Genomic DNA, 9764 nt, shown 5'->3' on the forward strand with positions numbered 1-9764 from the left:
TGACTTTATACGTTAATGAATGCTGACTTACTTTTATTATTATTATTATTATTATAGTGATGTTGTAGTTTATTTATCTTAGAATGACCACCTGACCCGACCCATTTAGGCCCGAAAACATTGACACCAGAAAAAAGTCGAGCATCGAAAAACCCCGAACCCCTAGAACAAATTTTTTGGCTCCGCCACTATAATCGTGCACCCTAAACGGGAAATCCAACATCATCAGGATCATAACGAATTCCATAATCGCATTCACCGGATTCACATATGCACGATAATAGTGTTATGTATTCTTCATCTTTATATCACGGAATTGATCAGCATTTCATATATGGAAGTGAAATTGGGTAGTAAGTCCATTCAAAGTTGCGAGTCAAGTCGGTTAATCGTATAAAAAAGCGTTCATTTATAATATATCTTTAGTTTATTTATAAAAACAATAACTTTATGATCTAACAAATATTTTGTCCATTTACCAGAAGACCTTTCGTTGAGTTAAAATTTATGGGGTCCAAATGAACTTACCACAAACTAGTGGGTCGATGGATAGAGTAATAACACATGATGTTGCTACACACCTGCCATAACAATTAATTTAGCACCACTCTATATTTACTATAAATATTTTTTTTGTCAAATAAAATTTTGGCCTATATGTGGTCACCTAATACCTCTTCAATTCTAGATCCTCTCAATCCAATGGGTGGACTCAAATCATTTTGTATATAAATTTCCAACAAAGTTATCGAATAACATGTTTTTTCACGATTAACTTCTATTCGCAACAAGTTGTTCTACGCTACGAGTCAAAAAACATAAAATTCATCTTGTTAGAGTTGTCAAATTGTTTTGCAAATCACGTTTAAAAATTGTTAGAAAATTGAAAATCTGTATACTTTTATTTATTTATTTATGGTTGATTGTAACCTTATCTTAAGTTTTGAACTACTATGGAACAACTTTTAAAAGAATGTCTTGAAATGTGATTCTAGGGTCCCTAGGGGCCTCCAAGGTATCATGATACATGTGTTAGGTCTTTTAAGGATATCATATCATACCAAATTAAATTTTCAGGTTTGGTTTTTTGTAATATATAATATATCCTCCGTGCTATTGTGTCAAATCGCAACATGCACCATATCACTTTTAATTTTGTAAAGCATAATTAGAATTCAAAATATCCCTTCTCATAAAATTCTTTTTTGAACAACTACTGCATTAACACGGCCTAGCAAGAAACTAGCCGATGTGAAAATAAAACAATTACAAATCAACACAAGTGATTCTCCAATTTCTATATCAATAGTTAAAACTAAAAACAAATAATAGACTATGTTGTCAAAAATGCTACTTTTTTTGTACTTGTTTTTCTGAAAAATCTCCGCTATTCTTTGGTACTTGTTTGTCTGAAAAATCTCCTCATTCCTGATATTCCAAACCACCCACCAAGTCTTCAACATAATAGCCTCCAAAACCTCTTCCTTTGTCTCAGGAATGCCACGTTATCTAACCATTTCACAAAGTTGATCGGCCTCTTAGGCATAGAAAAATCAATATTCACACCTAGCGAGCCTCCAAATCCTAGTCGCAACCGCACAATAGGCAAAAATATGGTCTTTGGTTTCCATGTTTGCATCACTCAACGTATGAAATGCAAAAGAAACATTTAAACTTTTATCCACAAGATTAGCTCTACTAGATAGTCGATCCAAGTTCACTTGCCAACCAAGAAAGTTTACTTACAGAAAGACCCATTTACTGCAAATGATAGGCTGACTGGCTGAGTATCGTCTGGTAACACAATATGATCCAAAAATTCCCTTTAGCATTTATTGTAAACAAAAGACATGTAAAATCGTGGATCAGGGACCTCAACATGCTACTAAGTTGAATAAATGAGCACACATAGTTGACCATATTGCCCTTGCATGGTTGGTAAAGGCAAAGCAACGATAACTTTGTTGTGGACCGGGTTGCATACAGGGATCCACCTAGGTCAAACGAACCCAAATGTTTCCTGGTTGCACTGACCCGTCTTTTGTTCTGATTATCATTGACAAGGGAGGTGTCTTTCATATATGAAAATAACACATACAACCACTTGCTATTGATTGAAACTCTCTTTTGACTTTTAGCCATGGCATACTTTTGACTTTTAGCAATGACATATAGGGGAGCATATGGGGTAATCGACATTATTTGACAGTGAACACAACTTAACACATAATATGAGGTGGTTTTCTATGGATTATTTCAGGTCAACTTTCCAATAACTATCGCGTCAGATGTATATGGACCAACAAGTCCATTCTAAATAAGATTTATGAAGTTGAATAAACATTTTATTGATAGTGGATCGAACTTGGTGCATGACTTTGATAGTTGATACCTTTCCACTTGTTATAGGCTTAGATAACTTTTGCAAGAGGCTACTTTACATCGGGTCGGGTCGTAAATTTAGAAGATTCTTAATCTATGCGAGTAGTAAAAACAATTCTTTAAAATAGATACTTATGTGCATAAACAAAATTAATAGGTACACAGTGATAATTGTTATAACCAGTAAAAAAATAGGTAATTTATAAACAAAGGGAATTCGGTTCTGATCACTTTGTCTCGGGTTTAAGTACAAATTAAACATGTTACGCGTTTTAATTCGAGTTCAAGTAATTGAGTGAGATACGCAAGCCCCCGACTTATTGAGAGAGGCTATTTCTTAGGTTATTCTTTTGTTTGGGTGGTATGAGATGGTTAAATCATAAATGGAACTAATTGGGGGTGGAGAAGGGAGCGGAAAATAAAACGAAGCCATCAATTCTCGAACCTACAACCTCACATGTGGCATGGAGCAGGAGAGGTTCTCATAAGCTCTTTCATCACTACCTTTTTTTTGTTAAGATCATGGATATAATATGTAAATATTTTTTATATGTAAAACGAGGGTGTATTTTATGTTTGGGCCACCCAAGACTCTAGACCTTGTACACAGTGACAGATCCATGAATTTTAGGTAGTGGGTGCTAAAAAAGTCAGTTTAGAACGGATCAAATTAAACTAAAACGGGTCAAACCAAACTGAGTCAGGTAAAAAATTTATAAAAATAAACTATGTATAGAAGTTTTAGCAACATTCGACATCGGCGTGATTTCATCTTTTGAAAGCAGTCAATTACAGTTTTTATTCGTAACACTTGCAAATGTTTCTTTCTCAATACTACAAATTACACACGCGCTTAATAAATTCAACGATTTGATTACAGAAATTTGTTATTATGTTTTTTATTTCCGAAAAGACCTCTCTCAACCGTTGTTGTAATAGGCAAAGCTAATGGTACTTTAATAACCGATAAATCAAATGAAAAGAGATGGCATTTCCACCATAACCCTAGCAAGATCAGTAGTACCTTTCTAATTTGCATATCCTTCATCTTCTCGCACACTATCATGTATAAGCCAAGTTGAGATGCAAGATCAATTTTATCCCAATTATCAAAATCATATGAATAAAAGCCACACAATCTTATTAACATATTCATCTCTCACTCCTTTATAACATGCAGATTCTAAATATCCGATTGTTAAAGTAGTTACAATTAAGCAATCTAGGCTTAATTTTATTTTTCAAAACAAAATAATACTTGCACTTGTAAGTTTTACTCAAGGCGTTGGGTTTGGGGCACTCAAAAAACCCAAAAAAAAAAGAAAAAAAAACAAATGAAGGAGGCACTTAGGTCTATTGGCATAGTATATCAGAAGTTTAAAAAAGAAACTATAGATTTAAGGGGGTGCTACGTCCTCACTGGTCAAACATTGGATCCGCCCCTGTAGTCGCTCATTCAGCACGCCCTCAAGATTGGCCTTGACTTTACCTTAGTATCACCCATCATGAGTCATGTTACCGCGGGTCATTAGCGTCGAAGCCTGCCAGGGAGTCTAATATGAGTGAATGCCTTCGCCATTAATCATCTCCTACTTAGGTGCGGACCTACACTGTAAGTGTAATGGTCAGCCGAACCCTGTGAAATTTTTTAAGAGTTTTATATATTTTCAAATTCCGATGACCCCTATAAAATTTTGACACCGACCCTCTTCCGACCTTTGTGAAATTTTTTCTGGGTCCGCTACCACTCCTACTCAAAGCCAGTTTAGTTTATACCGGTATCCGTTTTCATATTTTCGGTATTGATACTATTCTGTTTTTTTATTCTTCTTTATTTTCAATGAAACCGGTACAGAATCAATAAATCGATTTGGCATTTGATACGTCACTAATCTCATCACTATATTATAGCCTCTAAAATTGGTAATACTCAGTAAAGTTTATAACTCAAAATTGACTAGTTAAATATAAGAATCCTTGTTGTGGGCAATAACATTGGGCAGTAACATGAGGTAGTAAAGTGATATGGCATGTCTTTAGAGCTTGGCATACCGCACCGAGACAGTGAGGGAGGGGCTTTAAGGCATTTGCGGATGACAAAGGAAAAATATTTAACGTGGGGCCCAAATGCTAAAGAGATAAAAATTTCAATGGGATTTAAAGCATGATTCGGGCGTTTTAATTTGTGTTTTAGAGCATTTTCACAATTCACCACAATCAGCCTAAAGAGAGAGAACCTATGGTACTCAAATGCTTTGTTATTAATTATTATTGACCAATGACCATGCATTGTTTATAATATTCAGAAAATTCCATAAATAAATAAGAAATTACAAGTAGAATGTGGATTACATTGATCCAAAGTCAATAGTCGAAACCGCTACGTCTCTTCCATACTGTGTCTTTCTCTCCCTCAGACACACACTTTACAAAAGAGTGATGTGTAACTTAAGGTTATAAGTTATAACTTCAATATTTGTCTAGATCGACCATAACGTCTATGCATAACTTCCCTTCCGTATTGCTTAGGTAATAATTCTAGCCAACCAACTTGAAAACAAATAAACGAAGTAAAAAATGAAATACAAATAAATCATGCCGACTCAACCTTTTTTGTGCCAAAAATAATTCCAAAGTCGAGTTTCTTTAGGAAAAAGAATAACCTTTCTTCGTAGAACCCTATCATGTGAGAATATATATGTAACATGACATTTTTCGCATACGATTTCTAAAAGCCACAGTAGTACATAGTTTCAATACAAAATTCGAGAGCTCTGAAAGTTATGATCGGATAAGGAAGAATTGAACGTGAATAGAGCGTAACCCTAAAAAATTTACGGGTGTTTCAGTGAGCTTTCAAAATTGTTTATTTGCTTTTTGAAAAGCAAAATCTACTTTTGAAAAGCTTTAGTTTGAATCTTTTGAAGGAGCTTCGCCAAACATCTTTTGATTTTCAACAAACAAATAAACAAATAAGCAAGCGGCCATTCAAAATGGTGTGCGGTGGTAATGTGTCTGTCTCTCACAAATTTGGTAGTGAGTTTAAATATCTGAGAGTGCGAAGATAGGTGATATTTTAGGTGTCAAAAAATTGTTGTTAAAAAAGTTAATAAACATAAACAAATAACTCATTTTACGAAGAACAAATCTATTCATCCCTTCGTTAATATCATTTACAATTAACTAGAAAACCCATTACATGTTGTGGGTTTTATGCATGGTTAGATAAAATTATGAAACAAAATGGAAACTAATATATTGAAGAAGTTGATGTCATGTTCTCAAAACCGAAGAAACGATGTTAGTGACTCGAAAACTTGTTCTTCGCAAGGAATCGTTAGTCCCATGTCATGATCGAACCCGAACTCTTCTTCGGCTTGATGGAGCAGGGTTTGGAACTCGGGCCGTGACAGGAACGAAATTGGTATGACGTATCGGCTGCGGTTGTCACCTACATAGACGACAAAATGACCCTTTGGTACATCATCATAAAGTTGTTTCTTTCCTATGCTTGAACATCTCTTCATGATATGTTTGATAAGTGCTGCTTGTGAGAGTTTGCTTGATGACTTCTTGAAGACCATATTTTGGTTACTAAATGCTATTGTTTTTTTCTTTTTTTCTTTTTTTTCCTTTTGGAATGAGAGAAAGAGAGAGAGATTGAGTTGTTAGTAGAAAGGTGGTGTGTGGGTATGGACTATGAATAGATGTGTAAATATAGGGTACTATGAGAATGTGGTTTATTATACAACTCCTCAGTCCTCACACACTATATAAAACATACGCACATTCTATCGATCAATAAAAAAACAACTAGTTTTTACATATATATATATATATATATATTATCAAGGGTGGGTGGCCCGTGGCCAGCGAAATAAAGATAGGGCTTTAAGTCCATATTTAATTAAGGCCTTCAAATTAAAAAAATATATTATATATAGATATATATTTAATCAGCAGATTACACATAAATATGTCTATTTGTTTAGTGGTAAGCTTGTACGATGTTAACTTGCAAGTCCCAAGTTTAAGACTCATTATTAGGACTTTTTTATTTGTTTTTTAAAACAGTTGTCATAATAGGGCCATAAAATCTCATTTCGATTTAGGCCTTCAAAATCATTTAGCCGGCCATGTATATTATATATATAAATTACATATATACGAATATGAAAAAAAAATTGTACATAGGTTGACTATTCGCATATGTGAAACAAACGTTTGAAAAAAAATACTACTTAGTTGAATATAGTACCTATGATAAAAATAATATTTTCTTTTATTTTTTGGTTAAAAAGTTCTCATGTTAAGTGAGTTTTGACGGCGGACATTGAAGCAACTAGTAAGGTTGCACTTTTATGATTTTAAGGTTGTGGGTTCAAGCCGTGGTGGTAACAACCTATTGCAAAATATTGGTTAGTGTTCATCGGGGACACACGATAGACACTCAATGAGGGTGTCTAGGATATATTGGGAATTCCTGCGTAAATACTGGTTAGTATTATTAGGGGTAGATAAGATCTCCATTTTAGTGTAATTCCATTTTCTAAATATGTTTGATGTTTGTCTCTTGTGTTTCTAGTTACTTGCAAGTGCTAGTCTTTTAACATGCATCTGATCTCCGTTCAAAAAAAAACATTACATATAATTTTCCTTAGTTCTCATTAATATTTATTCGGTATTGTTCACATAGTCAAATCAGTTGGTTTTGCGTAGGACCAATCGAGTATATATAATATACGAGAAAAGCAAAGGCATGTGGGTGTGTTTGGGTGTGAAAGAAGAGAGCAAAGTGCAGTCCTCAGAGTTTTTAGAACATGCTGCACTTTAGCTGGACACCATGACCCCCCTCCCTCATTAAATGTTATTTTTTTCTAACCAATGAATATAGTCCGACACGGGGTAACATAATCAGCAAAAGACGACCTCATACACCCGCGATCACAGATAACACTGAGTAATCTATGCCCAGCGTTTCCTATTCTGGAAAAATCCTGTTGCCAGAAGACCACGGTACAACCTGCCTGAGATCAAATTCAAACTTGGGACCTGGTGGCTTCCATCTCAAATCTTTTCTCTCCAATGTCTGTCTTAAATGTTAAATCAACATATATTCTGTAAATAAGTTTACACAATATATCAAAAGTAAATAGATAAAATCAACTAACTCTAATTTGTAATTTATGAAAGTAACTAGTCTAATAATATGTGGGCACAACTAATGAATACAATTTATTCATACGTGTTAGTTTTTAGATTTTCTCAAAAAACAAAATAACATATAATAAATTTATCTGTAAAATTAAGTTTGGTCCATGGTTATTGACTAATTAAGTTTGTATATTATTATCACTTTTCACATGACCCTTTTTTTGTTTTGATACATAATAATTAAAAGTAGTACAATAAACGTTATTTTATGAAATATGATTCATTTTTTATATATTACCAATAACGGGGAAAGGGTAAGCCTTTTCTTCCTGCCCTTGAAGCACAAATGAAGCACACAAAAGGAAATAGTCAAGTCCCGAGTCAATAATCAAACACGAAGTAAACAAATAACTCTTGCTTATTAATCAGAAAATAACCGAAAAAGCAATAATACTAATTATTGAAGGACAGAGAACCAATGTCACGCAGTGGGAAAGCAAGAGGCGTACTACCATGAAGCAAAGGAACATGGGATTGCTTGGGACAACTGCGAAGAAGCAAAGGCCTCTCTATAAAAGCCGCAATGAACCAAGTGTGTAATTACTACATCGAAGTGATAAACATCTCTCGCTCTAGATTATCGTTTGTTTTAACTCACTACCTATTACAGTGACGTGACGTTAATTTAATTTACCAAACCACAGCACATAAAATAATCAAGTAAAAGTTTTCCATTCCACTTAATTTACCCCCTACTAAATTCCTCAAATATATCATTTACAACTATGGCATTAATTATTGCAAACAAATCTAAGTACACACTAGACATCTAGTGCCCCCTTTGACCGAAATACTACATTTTTCACCAATTGCAAAAGGTGGTTATTATTTGTTTAGGGATATATAGAAAGTAATAAATTCTTTGACAGGTTTTTATTCTTTCATGGTTAAATCTTTAATATGTAACATGTGATATTTTCCTTTTCTTTTTACTATTTTAATGTCATAACTTGTTAGATAATTGATAGCAAATCAAGAAAGTTCAAGTTGTTTGATCAAAAAGTTGAGTTTGACTGCCCTTTCTTTTGAGTTTTGAATCTTTGGGGCAAATTGTTATATACCTTTGAAATTCACGAAATAAGATATCTACAAAAAATAAAAATAAAAAAAATAAAAATCGAATTTACTTAAAATAATTTTAAATTTAGGACAATTGTATATTTTCTCTTTCTAAACCCTTCTTAACTGTCTAAATCTTGTTAATTGCATATTTACCCATTTTACTTATACTAACACTTGAAAAATTATTTATTTACTCATTTTAACTAGCTTTAGTTGTGTTTTTTACCTGTTTCTTGCATTTTTATTATGATATATTTTTAACGTTTTTCAAACGATAGTATTCATGATGATGAAGACTAGAGAGGCGATCAAGTTGCCTTTTAGTGGCAATATATTTTACTAAGGTATTTTGTTAAATATTCTCATTAGAGACGTTTTGTAATGAATAACTATGTAGTATAAAAATGAGTGATGTGTGATCTATGTTTTCATGAATTTTCTCTATAGTGGCACACAATAAACACCAAGTCTTAAAATCAAATGTTATTTGTATATTTGTTAAGAGGGTGTTTGGCTAAGCTTTAAAAAAATGTTTATTTGCTATTTTGTTTCTTGAAAAGCAAATAAGTCAATAAGCTATTTGAAAAGGCTCTATTTTGAAGTTTTTACAAATTGCTTATTTCTTTTTGAAAAACAACAAATAAGCAGTTTTCAAAGTTTAGCCAAACACTCCCTAAATAGAAAGATTTCGAAGGAATCTTAATTCAGTCTCCAAGTGATTGCGAAATTCTCTTTTACATAAATATGTAATTCATTTGTATTTATTGTGGTGTTTGTCTTTGCCTCAGCTATGCGTTTTAACAGAATTTGACTTTCGAAAAAAAGTGTCTGTGAAATCCTGAGGCATGTAGCCAATGACAAGAGTCGACGTGTTTCATTGTAAGATGTGGTGAGACCAAGCATCTCTCATTCTCGTGCATCTATAAGTTACTGAAGAATTCGAATCCACTTACCTGACGTGTTCCATTGTAAGATGTGGTGAGACCAAGCATCTCTCATTCTCGTGCATCTATAAGTTACTAAAGAATTCGAATCCACTTACCTATGCCACATATTTATTTCGTTATTTGTATATAAAATTATTTTTATATTCACTTGCAATATTT

General features: G+C 33.3%; 1 pseudogene; it reads right to left on the reverse strand.

The window, feature by feature from the left end:
- Positions 1-5601: 5601 nt before the first annotated feature.
- On the reverse strand, positions 5602-5966 carry LOC143606394 (protein SMALL AUXIN UP-REGULATED RNA 51 pseudogene; annotated as a pseudogene).
- Between the last annotated feature and the right edge of the window lie 3798 nt (positions 5967-9764).

The sequence above is a fragment of the Bidens hawaiensis genome, unplaced genomic scaffold (assembly GCF_021521415.1).
Source record: "Bidens hawaiensis isolate Kalapana, Puna unplaced genomic scaffold, B.hawaiensis_p1.1 tig00074618_1, whole genome shotgun sequence".
Taxonomy (NCBI): domain Eukaryota; kingdom Viridiplantae; phylum Streptophyta; class Magnoliopsida; order Asterales; family Asteraceae; genus Bidens; species Bidens hawaiensis.